This window comes from Podarcis filfolensis (genome assembly GCF_964270895.1).
Source record: "Podarcis filfolensis genome assembly, chromosome: 1".
Lineage (NCBI taxonomy): Eukaryota > Metazoa > Chordata > Lepidosauria > Squamata > Lacertidae > Podarcis > Podarcis filfolensis.
This window is the reverse complement of record NC_139604.1, coordinates 80,122,893-80,139,542: the sequence shown is the minus strand read 5'-3', so window position 1 is coordinate 80,139,542 and position 16,650 is coordinate 80,122,893. Positions and strand designations below refer to the sequence as shown.

Below are 16,650 nucleotides of genomic sequence, written 5' to 3'. Positions count from 1 at the left end.
TTTAAAACTAATTTGCTTTTCTCTAGTATCCACTACACTGAGACAAATACTGGTGACCAGAAATGAAGTTTCACAATTTACAGATGAATTAGAAATTGACAAATCACTGGATTTCGATGACACCAACCCAAGGGTTCTAAAAATGTGAAATGGGTCATCTTCAAACATAAAGATGTAACATACCAAAAATTGGCTTCTGTACCTGAGGACTGGAAAGCGGTCAATGTAACACCATTTCTTTAAATGAAAAAATAGGTTGGAGAGGGGAGAAATGGAAAATTTCTAATAGGCCTATTATTTTATTGTTTCTTCTGGTGAAATTCGTAGGAAATGTTGTTACAGATACCAAGTTACCAAGACTCTGGATGTTATGTATTGAAGTTCTCACCCTGGCCACCAGGAGTATTGTGTATGTAGTTTTCACTCAGGTCCACGTCAGTTATTTTAGGCGGGAAACCCTGGGTTGTTGTTGCTACAATGTTGACAGCCGGCTGCCTATAAAAGCAGGCCGGCTGAGCTGTTTGCTGTTCAGTTCTTTTCCAGTTACAAATAAAGAGCTGCTTTGGAAGAATTGCTGTGTCTTCTGCTATGTCAACCCACTATTCAACACTGGAGAAACAAATCTAAAAAAGAACCAGCATGCTTCTTCAAAGGTAAATCCCATCTAACTAACCCTTTTAGAGTTGTTTTGAGTATATCAACTGGACATGAGAAGAAATTCACTGTTTTTAGACATGGGAGTAGATTCTGAAGTAATTTGGTCATTTGCACCACACAACGATTGGATGGCAACATTATGGCCCTTAGCAGCTTTAAAAAAATTTTAAGACTTGGAACAATTTTTTATTATTATTATTATTATTATTATTATTATTATTATTATTATTATTTACCATTTATACCCCGCCCATCTGGCTGGGCTTTCCCAGCCACTCTGGGCGGCTCCCAACTGAATACCAAAAAACACAATACAATGACATTGTTAATTGACTGTAGGCATAGAATAGATTACAAGTCAGTAATCTATCTCTGGGAATGCTAGCAATGGTAGCTCTATAACCGGAATAGGGGTCTCCCAACACTCTCAGCAACCTTAATAAATGACACTTCTCAGAGTCTTTGAGAAAGCCATGACTGTTTAAAGCGGTAGGATACTGCTTCAAACAGGGGCGCCGACTTGGGCCCTGCACTGTGGGTGCCGTGTACCCCGCCTAACGTCATGAAGTCATGACGACGCAGGACACCAGAGGGCCAGAGGTAAGGCGGCACTTGGCCACAGCACTCAGCTGCAGAAGCAGCGCTAGAGTTAGAGGTGAGCAGTGAGGTGATGCTGATGACACAAAGTGTTCATTGTGGTAAAAAGAAAAAAGGGCTTTCCATGAGCTACAAACTGATCTTTCCACTGAAGGAGCATGGGCATTAAATTGTGGTTCAATGTAAGCAAGTTGAAACTGATGCACATTAGGGCAAAACATTATCACTTTACATGCATGCTAGTGATATCTGAAATGGAGGCGACTGACCAGAAAAACAATGTTTTTTGGGAGCCTAGGGGACGTGGGTGGCACTGTGGTCTAAACCACTGGGCCTTGGGCGTACTGATCAGAAGGTCGGCGGTTCGAATCCCCATGACGGGGTCAGCTCTCGTTGCTCAGTCCCAGCTCCTGCCAAGCTAGCAGTTCGAAAGCACGTCAAAGTGCAAGTAGATAAATAGGTACCGCTCTGGCGGGAAGGTAAACGGCATTTCCGTGCACTGCTCTGGTTTCGCCAGAAGTGGCTTAGTCATGCTGGCCACATGACCCAGAAAAACTGTCTACGGAGAAACATCAGCTCCCTCGGCCTGTAAAGCGAGAAGAGCACTGCAACCCCAGAGTCATCTGCGACTGGACTTAACTGTCAGGGGTCCCCTTGCCCTTTACCTAGTCAATAGTTTTTATGAAAATGTCAGCCCCAGTGTGCGTCAGTTATGAGAAAGGCAAATTCCATTTTAGGGATCATTAGGAAAGAGATTGAAAATAAAACTGTCAATATAATAATGCCATTATACAAATAAATGGCTTAAAGGGGATTAGACAAATTAATGGAATAGTATACTAATATAATAGAATAGTATTCTAATGGAATAGTGTACTAATGCATAGCATCCAACATTTCTCTGATGAAAATAGGGATGCTATTTATACCCCACACATCTTACTGGGTTGCCCCAGCCACTCTGGGCAGCTTCCAACATATATAAAAACAAAATAAAACATTAAACATTTTTTAAAAAACTGCCCTATACAGGATTGTCTTCAGATGGCTCTGGGGTTGGATATCTCCATACCCTACAATATTTTTCCAATGAAAATAGGGACATCCTAAGGAAAAGTGGGACATTCTGGGATCAAATGAGGAAACCGGGACAATTTCTCTAAATCAGGGACATCCCAGGAAAATAGGGACACTTGGAAGGTCTGCTAATGGATCAGAATACTAATCCTGATGGTTGTGTACCATCTGCCGTGTTGAACCAGTATGACTTTAAAAACCAGTTGCTAGAGTGCTGTTGCCCTTGTGCTCTGCTTGCAGGCTTCCCATAGGCTACATGTGTGAACAGGATGATGGAATAGATTAGCAGGGCTCTCCAGCAGGGCTCTCTTACATTTCAGTAGTGTAGAAACCAACAAATACAATGGGGGGGAACTGGTAAACAAAAATGCAGAGGATTTACAATAAAATATCTCATTTACCAGCTGTGAAGCTTAATGAAAGAGGAAGTTTCTGTACATTTCCCAAAAGAAAGATGTATTGCAAAAACAAGAGCCTTTATTGTTAGCTTCTGAGAGCTTCTACTAATTAAAGGCAATTAGAGAGGAACTGGCAGTTCCTATCATTTGGAGAGGTACAAATCCCTTGGAACTTCTATAGAATTTATCTGTTCATTCTGAAAAACACAAAGGAAGAAATTGGGTAGCCACGTGATTCTATACAAAGTTAAGTAGTAAGTGAATGTGGGTTTAAACAGAGGTTGGATGGCCATCTGTCATGGATGCTCTAGCTGAGATTCCTGCATTGCAGGGGGTTGGACTAGATGACCCTTGGGGTCCGTTCCAACTCTACAATTCTATGATTCTCTTGAGATTTGGCATGAGGGCTGCTGAGGAGGGGGCAGCGGCCTTTGTTGATATTTTGGAGCCAGGTGCCATTTTGAATCAATATGGTGGCCCAATATGAGACTTTGCTGTGACTTTTGGCAAGCCCGATCAAAATTCTCAAGTCACACTATCATTTAAAAATACTGCTTTTGGTTTCAACAATTCCTGCACAGCCCTGAGCCCTCCGTGCTAGTTATAATACATTATTGTACTGCTATCAGTTGCTGGGTTCTGGTATTCCATCTTTTAAAAATCAGAACAAAATGTTAAAGGGTTTTACAATCCCAATAGCCTGTATAAAGCATGGGATTCTGTGCCAGATGCTGTTTCTGCAATGAAATTCATAGAGACTGCTGCATTACTTGACCCTGTATGGCATATCAGATCTATATAGTAATAATAATAATAATAATAATAATAATAATAATAATAATAATAATAATTTATTTATACCCCGCCCATCTGGCTGAGTTGCCCCAGCCACCCTGGGCGGCTTCCAACTGAGTGTTAAAAACAATACAGCATTAAATATTAAAAACTTCCCTAAACAGGGCTGCCTATCAGTTTAACCAGTTTAATCTCTCTTATTATGATTTAATAGGCACCCACACTAAATTATTATTATTATTATTATTAATACCCTGCACATCTGGTTGGGTTACCCCAGCCACTCTGGACAGCTCCCAACAAACATAAAAATAATAATAAAACATTAAACATTAATAGTAACAATCAGATCCTATATAAAAGGTCACAATAACTTTAAAATGAACAACTTATATCAAATAAAGCAATATTCAATAACCCATTAGAATCCAATAGTAAACAGTAAACATCAGCAAATAATAATTAAACACTTACACTTATCAATTACTATAAAGAATTACCAATCTATAATCAACAAAAATAACAGCAAATCACAAAGCATAAAATACCAGAAACATACAAAACCATGTAAAGGATTAAATTGAAAAACAAGGACACCCAAATTATAACATTATTCACATGTCATCATTATGACTTTGTACATGGCAGCACACCAAATGAACTTGTGACTAGATCCAGTTTATACAGGACTCAGTGCACTGTCTGGTTATCCATGCACTGAGACCAGCGTTTGTTCTTTTTTCTAGTGCAGAAATGTTGCGCTTCATATCCTCCTCTTCCACAACCCACAATTTTCCTTCTTCCTCTGCTACCTCCTAGAATACAGGTTCCACATTAAGCGAATGGAAGGAGCAGAACTGGAGATGCAGTGACTATTTGTGATTTTCCTATCTGGGAATAAAATCACGTATTGTAGAACCTTTAAAAAGTGATTTCATCAATGGGGAAATGACTGGAAGATAGTCTGGGAATGCAGGGAGTGCTTGGTCAGGGGTTTCCCCAATAGCACTGTCAGTGATGCATTGAGAGAAAGCAACTAGGCAGGATGCCCAGCGCAGCAACAAGTAAGCATTGTGGCTGTCAGGGCACCAGCTTCGGCTATGGGAATGATCAGGCCAAACAGCAAGAGAAACTGCTGTCCCACTTCCCCTGTATCTACTGTCACATCACTCTGTCTAACAGTAGAGCAGGCCCTGTACTTCCTTCCTCATCTTCCATTATCCATCTCTCTTAAGCATCCATTTTCCCTCTTAAGGAATCCTAGTCCAATCTGGGGAGAGACGTTCAAAAGAGCTACAGTGAAGATATGGTGGAAGAGCATAAGAATGGCCTGTTGGACCAGGCCAGTGGCCCATCCAGTCTGGTACCCTGTTCTCACAGTGGCCAAACCGGATGCTTCTGGGAAACCAGCAAGCAGAGCATGAGCACAAGAGCACTCTCCCCTCCTGGGGTTTCCAGCAACTGCTGTTTGGAAGCATTGTGCATGTGGACAACATGGACCCTCTGTTAGGAGGATCCACCTTCTGTGTGCTCTGGCACTTGTCATGGTGTTCCATGCACCAGAAGTGGTTTAGTCATGCTGGCCACATGACCCGGAAAGCTGTCTGTGGACAAACGCTGGCTCCCTCAGCCTTAAAGCGAGATGAGCACCCCAACCCCATAGTCGCCTTTGACTGGACTTAACCATCCAGGGGTCCTTTACCTTATACCTTTAGAATGCCTGCATGGGGCTAATGTATTTTCTTTTCGTCCTGCAGCATGCTGACTGAAACTGTTGTTTCAGTACAAACTACGAACTGAGGCTTCACATTCCCTGTGCTCGAAGGATGAGGGAGTGCACACTCAGAGGACTCGTACCTCGATGAGTTCCCCTAGCAACGAGTCATGTTGTGGCTTAATGCAGCCATCATCTTGAGTGTCTTTCCGGTGGCCTCTCTTTACTTCGTTTCGCTGCCCACACAACTCTTTCCCAGACAAACTGAACTTTCACTTCCCTCACAGATGCTACACTGTTTGTCAGCAACCGATGGCATATTTTCCCTGAAGAGGTTTCACTAGAAGTTCACAGACAAGTTTTCATAGCAGCTCAGCTAACGGCAGCAAAGTTTGCTTCAGACAGGGCTATGCAACTTCTAATTTATTATAAATAAATATGATTACTGGTAGAATTGATATAGAGACAATACAGCTGCTTCAGCTGTGTGGGGACCAGAGCACGCAAACCACAAAAATAAGAAAGATTTATTGCTCTCTGTATCTGAACACAAACACCAAAACTAAAAGAATGATCTGACGCTGTAAATAAAGGCTAATTTGGAATCTTTACATCCCAGGTCTTTGATTACTAAACAATCTATGGCCTTTTAAATTGTGGCCGGGTGGTAGCATTGTTTTTATTTGTTTTTATGGTATTTGTTTTTGTACTTTTATATTGTAAATTGCCCTGTGATCTGTGCAGTATAGAAATTTAATTTATTATTATTATTATCATTATTGTGATTATATATTGATTGTTTGCATTTTCTAAATAACATCTGTTTAGGTCACTTGTTGAATTCAAAAAGAGCAAAACAAATCATAAGGTCATTAAAAATATTGCTGATTGATTGATTGCAGAAACGCATTGGAGTTTTGGGAAGTTGGGACATTTGGTGCCAAATTAAAAAAAAAACCAAAAATCCAAATGTAACATGCAGAAAAGCTCCAGACTTCCTCTGCCAGGGCCAGTATGGAGTCAGGTCCTATTTGGAAGGCCCCAGTGAGTGCAGAGTCCTCCAGCTGAGATTAACTGCTCAGTGGATGAGGGATGTTGCGTGCTGTTTCTTTAAGAGACAAACAAGGAAGGTCCTCGACTAACAGGCCATGTGACAGGAACAGAAGATAATGCTTTCACTTTCCGGTGTAAAGCTTGAGGGAGAAAGATTAGGCTTGCTAAAGGTGCCCCCCCCCCAAAGGTCTGGGCAATTTTGACTAAGATCAACAACTTAAATAATGAACAATGTCCTGATTTTTACTGTTTGTGTTCCTCTCATAAGTCAGCATTCTTTCTCTGTACTCTGCGGGTTTTAGTAAATAATTTTTGAATTTGAAAACATCTGCTTCCCATATACAAAAGAACTCTGCAAGTTCTGTATGCTCTCAGGAAAGGGCAGCAGTAGTAATTTGAATGCTTATTCGTTTCAAATATTTCCACGGTGCCTTTCATAGCAAAACCTTCCCAAGGATGCTTAACGTATGAGAATAAAACAAAACAACAGTCTCATTCTAAAGATTTAAAACATTTCCCACCCAAGTGCAACAGCCATGTAAAACTAAAACAATTCAAAATCAGCAGTAATAAAAACATTAAATGCTTAAAATTACAGGTCAAAGCAACTCAAAAGCCAAGACCTGTTTGCGTGCGTTTAAAAGAACTGATGGATTCTAAGCATACATACCCAGAGAGGGGACTCCTGGGATATGGGGCCACCACTGGGAAGACCTCATCTCTAAGCCTGTGTGGCATGATTTCTCCCATTAGCAACATTTCAGGCAGCCCCACCTTGGTTCCGGCCCTTCCTTGAACAATTGAAGATCCAGATAACAACTTCGCCCTGCATCAGCCGCATGTGAAAAGTGTAGGGATAAAGGGAAGAGTTCCTTGGCATCAGCTGATGCAGCTAAACAAGCTGAGGGTGCCCATCCAGCAATCTGGAACGGAATGTAAATAAGCCAAAGAATGTTCCTTTCATTTATTTTGCACCAGTGTTAAATTTGCATTTCTGATGTGCATTAAAATAATTTCTTCCAGCGGAAAGCACAGAAAAATGTTTTAACAGTTTTTGCTTTCTTTGCTGCAGGCTCGGAGGAACTTTGCGGCTTTTTATTTGTTGTTTGTTCTCTCAATTTTGAAAGAAGATGGTGTTTAATGTCTAAAATCCTTGCTTAAATCTGAGTTTCTGAAAATCTGATTTGGATACTTGTGACTGGCTCAAACTGTGACAATTCTGAATAAATATACAGAGATTGTGTGCCTACCCCACCTTGAGATCCACTGGACAAATTGCCTCTATTGTTTGGATAGATCAATGTATATAAAGCCTGAAGTTTCTTGGCCTAAATTATAAGACTTTGTGGGTTGATGATGACACTGTTCAGAGCAGTACACATAGGCATTTATGAATTAAGCTCTATGCAGATGTTACTGGGTAGATGTCTTGCAGGCCCAGAAGCAGGAAGAATTGATTTAGCCCATATTCCCCACCACTTGGGAAAAATAGGAAGCAGCCTCCTAGTGGGGTAGCAGTAAAACTGCTAGCACATTTGTAAAGCTAAGCAGGGTCCAATATGGTTTCAAATTGGATGGGGACCCAGGTTGGGAGTCCTGCAATGAAGGGGGCTGGACTAGATGACTTCCAACTCTATGATTCTTATACCATTTGTCTATATAAACATCAGTATTGCCTCTGGTAGTCGAAGATCTTGAGATTGCTCTAATAAACAATTATCTACTGTACAAAATGCTGCTGATAATGTGCTAGCAAAACTATCAGCCTTTGTGGAAAGCAGTCTAGCCTGTCCTGGGTAGAAAATTCAGAATTTCAATTAAGAATGAAATCAGGGGTATTTGCATTAATCTTGGCCGAGAGAGAGAGAGAGAGAGACTTCGTAAAAAGCCAAATGTGAAAACATTTTATCTGCTACACTTCAACCAACAATTACACCATTTCTATCTCATTGCAAATTGCTGACTACCAGAAATTTATCAAAATTAATTCAAATCTAAAAGCAACAGTATAAAATGTCACTCACAGAAGGGCCTCCTATAAATAAGCACATTCAGAAAGATAATTACATACATATGAAGTGTGAGCTGATAACATATATGGGGGGAAACCCTGGAAAGAGGCCCACTACCTCCTCATCAGGGGTAAGCGTACAGAAGTTTACAGTAGGAAATCCAATATCATATTGCCTACATATGGAATTCATTTGCCAGACCCAGCTGTGTGTGGAGACATTTAAGCTGATGTAATTCACCCAAAGAAAGAAATAAGGTTAGGAGTTCTCTGCCATGGGGAGAAGTAGCACTTCCCCCACAAATGAGGCAGGAATTACTCCAAAGGAGAGTGGCACCACCTATGATAACGTACTAAGACAAGCTCCAGATGTCATGATGTAATCACCTTTGTCGGTCAAGAATATTCTTGGTTTCCCCCATATGCAGTTTCCGGAGGAAGCATTTTGGCATTGAGTTGATGCAGGCTCACAAGCCAATAGATCAAGATTTCCTTCCAGGTATGTATATTTAGAATCAAAAACTTTGTTTCTTCCTTCTTCTGGTGTAGAGAAAAAAAGCCATTTAGCATAAGCTACTAGACCAGTTGCGGAACTGGCTTTGATTCTAATTCTCTGTCCCAGATCAGTGACTGCTTGCCCACATGCAAAATAGGCCTTGCTGTAGTTTCCTGTGTCAGGTTTCATAAGCGACGAGAGTATATTCACAAAGTTTTATAAGATGCTTGCATATTACCTTGAGCAGACTGATTATACATATGCAAGACAATAAAACATAATGTCTGCAAACGTAATTATTATTTCAGCATCCGTAATAAGAGAAGTGTCTAAGTAGTCACAACAATACTTAACTGCATTTGAGTTATTCCGATCTCTCTTGCTGCGGGATTGGCCAGTCATTTCCAATTTTCTTAGCTGTAAATTGGGCGCAAGATCCATTAGATATATTTAGATGTGCTGGCTACATTGCTCTGTCGTGCACGATAGTCTATAGAAGGCCCCACTATACAAAGTTAGCAGTGATAGTTCTGATGAAGGAACATAAGGAGCCGCACATTTATGATTTCGTCACACAGTCAATTATCCTTTAATAACAAGCACTTAGCTTGCTTTAAACCACCTTTTCTTTTTCTTTTACATGTACAGGAAGTGGCTATGGGCTAAAAGAATGGGAAAGGACTTCTGTAGTGTAGATGGTTTCAATCCACCTTTACTGTATTCTAAGTGATTGTGGAAATGCAAGATACTGTAGTTATTTCTACAATTCTGCGATAGAGAGGACTCAGCTACACTGGCAAAGAAAAAGCGCTTTATACACACTGTTTATGCAATCTAACACTGCGACACCAGATGTCGCTGTGGAGTTCCGTTTCTGCCTACCCGATTTCTCATACAAAGTTTACAACGCATTTAACCAAAACACGTCTTTGATGTGTCTGGATCCAGCCAGAGTTTCATGCAAACGCAACTAACCTGCGAATGACCTCTCCATAGTAAACACCTAGTGGCAGCCATTCCATCAAGCTACAGAGCAGAGAAGCAGAAGGAAATCAGGGCTGTTCTGTCACCCCTGCCAAGAGACCAGCTGCCATTCGCCCTCCCCTCAACTATCACCACTAGCAGGCATTCAATCAGGCTTGCTGAGTTGTCTCCATTGCAGCTGGTCATTACAAGAACTGTGGCTTTTAAAAGTGGGTGCCTGGACTTGTTTTTTTCCTCCTCCCTCCCTCCCCACCCCACTTTCCTTGTATATCATGTCTTAGATTGTAAACCTGAAGACAGAACTATATTTCCACAGATCTTATGAGCTGGTTTGAGAGCCTTGTTGGCTACAGTGCAGGGTAAAAATGTATTACCGTAATTACTTAAAAATTAAGTATGGCTAGGGCAATCTGGGATTACTTGTTATGCTAGTCTAGCATGACATCCCTGAGCTATAAATCGTCTGTGTATCTATGGGAAGCAAACAGGGTATCACTGGCTTGTAAAGTCATTGCTGAATTAAGGCTGCTGAGATAACTCATGTCCTTCTCTTCCTTTTCAGATTTTGAACCTGACTTGGGTTCTTATGAAACAAGATACACATGAGCACATGCACCATCATTCCCAACGCCTCCCTTGATTCTCTCTCTCCTGCCAAAATCATCCATTTCTCTTGTCACCAGTCACCTCATTTCCCTCCTTAAATCCATACAGTGACTTCCTGTCTGGTTCTGGATACAATCTCCTTGGGCGTTATTTTCAAATTCCTCCATGCACATGGCTCCCTGCCCACCCCCCCACCCAGCTCCTTAAATCACTGCCAGTTGCCTCTGCAGTTCCATCTCCACCACTTTCAACCATCTGAAGATGAATAGGCCTTTCTTCCTTGGTGCTCTGAATTCTGGGACCTGCCTTCTCAAGCATCTTCTTGATGCCACGCCTCTCAAATCCCTCCTTAAAACCCACCTTGCTGGCAGGTGGGTGGGGATAAGTCCTCTTGCCTTGCCTTTCCCTCATGTTTCCCCATGTCTCTTCCAGACTATTTACTGAGCATTCATCACTATTTGTTGCCACACATTTCGAAAACTGTATATGTCACCAGGAGTTCAGTGAACACTTATTCTGAGTTGTTTTCCAGGAGGTTACAATTGCGTCAAGAAATGGTTATGCCACAGTCTCCGGTGCATTTTCCGTATTGCAAAAAGGTCAATTTGGGGGCTGAGTGGAAAGCAGTTTCTTGTGCAAGAACACAGATCCACTTTAATTGCTCCATCTGAGTTTGCTGCTATGCGATTGAATTCCATCTACAGATCACTGGCCGTGTGGAAGTGTCTCTCAGTATTTACGGGACTGCCTCTCCTGGTATGCTCTGCAGAGGACCTTAAGGTCCATGAATAACCATAGTTTAGAGGTCCCTGGCCCTAAGGAAGTCAGACTATCCTCCACCAGGGCCAGGGCCTTTTCAGTGATGGCTCCAACCTGGTGGAATGCTCTGTCCCATGAGACTAGGGCCCTTCAGGATTTAACCTCCTTCCGCCAGACCTGTAAGACAGAGCTATTCCTCCTGCCCTTTAATTTGAAATCAGCCTGATCTTTTATCTCCTTTCTCTTCCCTCCCCCTCCCCTTTTATGAAGATTACCTGCTCTGAGACCCCACAGCTAATTCTCCCCTGGCCTCCTCGCTGGCCCAAGTAGGACTAATTCAGCCAGCTAGCCCTGGTGACTATCTAATGCATATTAGATGGATTTTCCCCAAATTGATTTTTGAACTTTGAATTTTATTGTTATTCATGCTTTTATACTGTATTTTATGCCGCTTCTACAATTAAGTGTTTTAAATTTGTTGTTAGCTGCCCTGAGTCTGGTTTTCTGAACCGGGAAGGGTGGGGTATAAATAAAAAAAAATTATTATTTCAAAACAGCAGATAAGATAGCTGGTAGAATCCCATGAAGGGTAGAGAAGCAATCCACTCAAGGCAGCAGATGCCCAAGGATCCTTCACCTACAATGGTGGGTGGTGGTAGCCCATTTCAGGTAATATGTTGGAATGCTCCATCACCAACAACCTCCCTATGCACTAGTGTTTATGGCGTTTATAAACGCCATCTCCAGCTCCTTGAAAGATTCCATCAATGGTTTCTCTGAAAATTTTGACACATGACTTGGGAAGACAGGCAAACTAATGCCAGTGTACTAGAAGAAGCAAAGATCACCAGTGTCAAAGCAATGATTCCTCAACATCAACTTCGTTGGACTGGTCATGTTGTGCAGATGCCTGATTATCGTCTTCCAAAGCAACTACTCTATTTCAAACTTAAAAATGGAAAGCGTAATGCTGGTGGTCAACAAAAGAGGTTTAAAGACTCTCTCAGGGCAAATCTAAAAGCTGTAGTATAAACACAGACAATTGGGAAACAGTGGCCTGCGAGCGCTCCAATTGGAGAACAGCTTTTACCAAAGGTGTCATGGACTTAGAAGATGCTCGAACTCAGGATAAAAGGGAGAAACGTGCTAAGAGGAGGGCACGCTTGGCAAACCCTCACCATGATCAATTGCTGCCCAGAAACCTATGTTCCCTCTATGGAAGGATGTGTGGATCCAGAATTGGCCTCCGCAGTCACTTACAGACTCACTGTTAAAACCGTGTTTATGGAAGACAATCTTACTCGGCTACGACTGATTGCCAAAGAAGAAGATACACTAGCAGACCAGGAAGAAGAACAAAATGAGAGCCTGCTGGATCAGGCCTGTTGTCCATCTTAGTCCAGCATTCACTTTTCATGGCAGCCAACCAGGTGTGATAAACTTGCAAGCAGTATTCAAGCACAGCAGCATTTCCCCCTCTGGTTTCCCACCAACTGATATTCAGAAGCATTACTGCCTCTTGACTGTGGAGGCAGACCATAGCCATTATGGCTAGTAGCCATTAAAGAAGAATAGGTAAGGATTTTTTCCCCACAAAAATCTAGGCTTCTGTGTGGTAGAGACTTTTGTTTTTGTTAAGGAATTAGCATTCAGTCATGCATTCTACAGCCCATTACACATAAAGGGCACCCATTTTGACAACACGATTATTGCTTCATGCCATAAAGTCCTGTTACTTGCCACTCAGCCTTTGCCAAGCGGTGCACAAGATTCACCAGGGACCTTGTTCCTTTTGAGAAAATGGATTTCACAGCATTTACATCTCAGGAAGAGGAGCACTTTCACAACAGCCCAGCCTTGGATTCCCAGACTTCTCTGTGCTTCTTTCTCATCCTGCCTTCAGCCAGTGCACCAAGATGATTCTGGCCTTTACAGGAGCTTTTCAAGTTCTCTCCTTTCTCACCCCACCTCTAGATTTCAAAAGGACACAGTTTTTTCTGTGTGACATCATGCCCCCTCCCCAGAACCTTGTCAACCTCCCACTCTGTCCACGAATCTCGTGCCCTGTTGATATTTTTCATGGATGTGTTAATGACTTGCTTCTAGCACCTTTTGTCATTCTTAGCAACTTCCATCCCAGGTGAGGCCCTGGCCTGGCATCTTCCCTTCAATAAATTCTACTCTTTATTTAGTTCTAACATTTGCTAGCTCCAGTAGATATGTGTGCCCTTGCACCCCAAAATTCTGTTACCCCAGATCTTTAGCAGTATTTTAATTTTTGCTAAAACTAGGGTTGTTGAGCTTCTTTTTAAGAAACCCCCATGCCATTTTTACACCCAAAATCCAGGACATGTCAGGAATTTTCCTGATGTATGGCAAGCCTAGCTAAAACATCAAGTCACAGGATGTGTTGAGAACAGCTGCTGATTAATCATCACATCACTGGTTTCAAAGAACCAAGTTCTGCTTTCCAGTGGCCCACGAGTATCAATGAACCAACGAAGTCAAACAGATAACATATCACTTCCTTTTTCTAGTCACAGAACTCAGAGAATGTTTGTTTAAAATAAACAATACAGCTAGCAACAGTATCTAAGGGTGACCAATAGCACATAACGTGGTGGAATAGCTAACTGGTCAAACATGCAAAATGATCATGATTTTTAAAAAAGAAGGAAAACCCCAAAGATACGTGGGTAGCTTATGAGCAATGAAAAGTCTGTCTTAATACTACTTCATTCTCTCTCCCTCCCTCCCTCCTCTTTAAATCATTCCATATGTCCTTCTTTCTACTTGATCCTGCTAGTTATGGGGGGAAACAATTTCATATCTCCTGAAGCAACAGCCAACAGCCAGAGGAAGATACTCAACAGAAACTGAATGCCCACTGAAGGCTTCTGGTGAAGGCTTACAATCCAGAGAATGCATTCCATTTCTTGGAAGAGAAGTCCTCCATACCTTGATCTGTTTGCATGGCAGGACTGCCCTAGATTGGTGTTTTTTTAAATGTCTTAATCCATTTTTTATTATGTATATTATGCTTTATAATCTACTTCTGTACCCCACTTTTTATTGTGGTTTATTGTATTTCGTAGTTTTGTATCCTCATTTCCAGATGGTGTTGCTTTTTAATTGAGATCACAAGCCTCTTTGTGGAGGAAATTCTTCTAAAAGCGGAATATAAATGTTTACATTAAATAAACACATGGGGTAGAATTCAACGTCATGCTGATAGGATTGTTCCATCAGCACAAGCATTTCTCCTTGCTGGATGGAATGATCTTCCCCCTTCTACCCTCATGCACTCTTCTTAGGGTTTTCCCTATACCTTGCCCCAACCGTGCCAATTTGAGGAGGCATGTGGAGAGGAAAAGGTTTGCCAAGTCTCATTGTGCAGGTTCCCACTAGTGCAACTATTTATTTGAATCCATCCCTTGGGAGTCATGAGGTACCCTTAAGATGCACTTTTGAGAGTTTGTTCCATATATACAATGTGCAAAACTGTATTAATCCCAAACTGTGTTAACCTTCTGCTGGGCCCTTCTGAAGCTGCGTACACACCATACATTTAAAGCACATCATTTCCCCCCCCAAGAATCTTGGGAGCTGTTGTTCACCCACCACAAAGCAACAATTTCCAGCACCCTTAATAAACTACAGTTCCCAGGATTCTTTGGGGAACATACTTTACATGTGCTTTAAATGTATGCTGTGTATGCAACCTGAGTCACAAAAGAAGGTGGGATTTAAACCTCTTTATAGATCAGGCTGATCGCCGAAGAACTGATGCTTTTGAAGTATGGTCTGGAGGAGACTCTTGAGAGTCCCATGGACTGCAAGAAGAACAAACCCATCCATTCTTAAGGAAATCAGCCCTGAGTGCTCACTGGAAGGACAGATTGTGAAGCTGAGACTCGAATACTTTGGCCACCTCATGAGAAGAGAAGACTCCCTGGAAAAGACCCTGATGTTGGGAAAGATGGAAGGCACAAGGAGAAGGGGACGACAGAGGACGAGATGGCTGGATAGTGTCTTCGAAGCTACCAGCATGAGTTTGACCAAACTGCGGGAGGCAGTGGAAGACAGGAGTGTCTGGCGTTCTCTGGTCCATGGGGTCACGAAGAGTTGAACATGACTAAACGACTAAACAACAACAACAACATAGATCAGGCATAACAATAATTGGGTCATTATTGTGGGAGTTATTTCTCCCACCACTGGGCTCAGTGTATATTTCCCTTCCCATTCCGCTAGTGCGCTCATTGTGCTTGCTGTTTTTCTGGCTGGAACCTGGGACAGGATGTGTTGCCAATTTTTGTTGTATATTGTGGAGGCTTGGGAAGTCCTCTGGCTACTGCTTGGACTCTGCAAACCTGGAAAGAAAATTTAGTTCAGATGTTTCTCTTGGATAGCCCATAAGAAAAACATCCATGTTGACTGGCCCAATCACTCATGGAGGCCCAGGAAGGAAAATGCCATTATCAAATGAACAAAGAAACTCCCTGAAAGCCATAATTAGAGGCGTCAAGCGGTGAAAGCTTGCTAGCTTTAACTGAAGCTCACATGCTGGTTACCCATAAATGAAACAAAAGAATGTTTTACTCAAGGGAAAAGAGAAAATGAAAGCAATAATATAAGAAATACCTAAAATAAAAGAGGAAGAAAAATTAATGCCCAAGAATGAAAGAAACAATAAGGAGAAAGGGGGGGGGGGAGAGAGAGAGAAATAAATGAGAACCTCATAGAGAGATGTACATCATGGCGAAGACAGAGGAGAGCAAGAGAAAGAAAAGGAAAACCAGAGCAGATTAAACGGTGCACTTTGACAAGGCAATGCCCACCTTCTCAGTAATGTATTTTCTTCCCCTGATTTCCTTCCTTTTGGTTTTATGAGCAATAATTAAGGTTCTCCATCTTTCCTCCAGCCTGGGCTTTAATTAGCTGGCTGGACCAACTCCAGGCAGGCTATCCAAGTCCCACAGCAGTTGTTATTGTAAATAGGATTAACTCTTTGGTCTCTGATGGCCCAAAAAAACTACTGGGTAACATGCCAGTACACTAATTTGGCCTGTGTTGTTTCTCATAAAACAGGAACAAGCAACTCCTGGCATGGGGGCTTATTTCAGCCCGGTCCGGCGCCTTTCTCTCTTGCCTCTAGTTTAACCAATCCCAAATCCGCCTTTATTGGGCAGAGACACAGGCAAAGGACTCATTTTAGCTTCATTTTCCCCTAGTGTGAATAGGAACAGAGCTTTGGAAGAATTATGTAATGTACAGTGATAATACCGAATAATAATAATAATAAAACCTCTCCCCTTATTTACTTGTGGTACTTTTAGACCACTGTTCCTCTAAGGCATTCAGGATAGAGTACATGGCTGTTTTCTGCATGCCTGCTTCTCCCTTCCCACTGTATGTAGACTCCCATCACAAACCAAGATATACAAAATGAGATATGCAAAATGGGAGCCCGTTGCTACGATGTCTACAGGCCAATTCAAGT

General features: G+C 41.9%; 1 long non-coding RNA gene across 3 annotated transcripts in view; it reads right to left on the bottom strand.

Annotated features, from left to right (window-relative positions):
• Nucleotides 1–7,152, bottom strand: part of LOC310757763 — a 36,033-nt gene extending 28,881 nt beyond the window's left edge. For all 3 annotated transcript variants that reach the window (XR_014545460.1, XR_014545461.1, XR_014545462.1), the window contains exon 1: nucleotides 6,962–7,152. This is a non-coding gene — a long non-coding RNA (uncharacterized lncRNA). The remainder of the gene's footprint in view (nucleotides 1–6,961) is intronic.
• Between the last annotated feature and the right edge of the window lie 9,498 nt (nucleotides 7,153–16,650).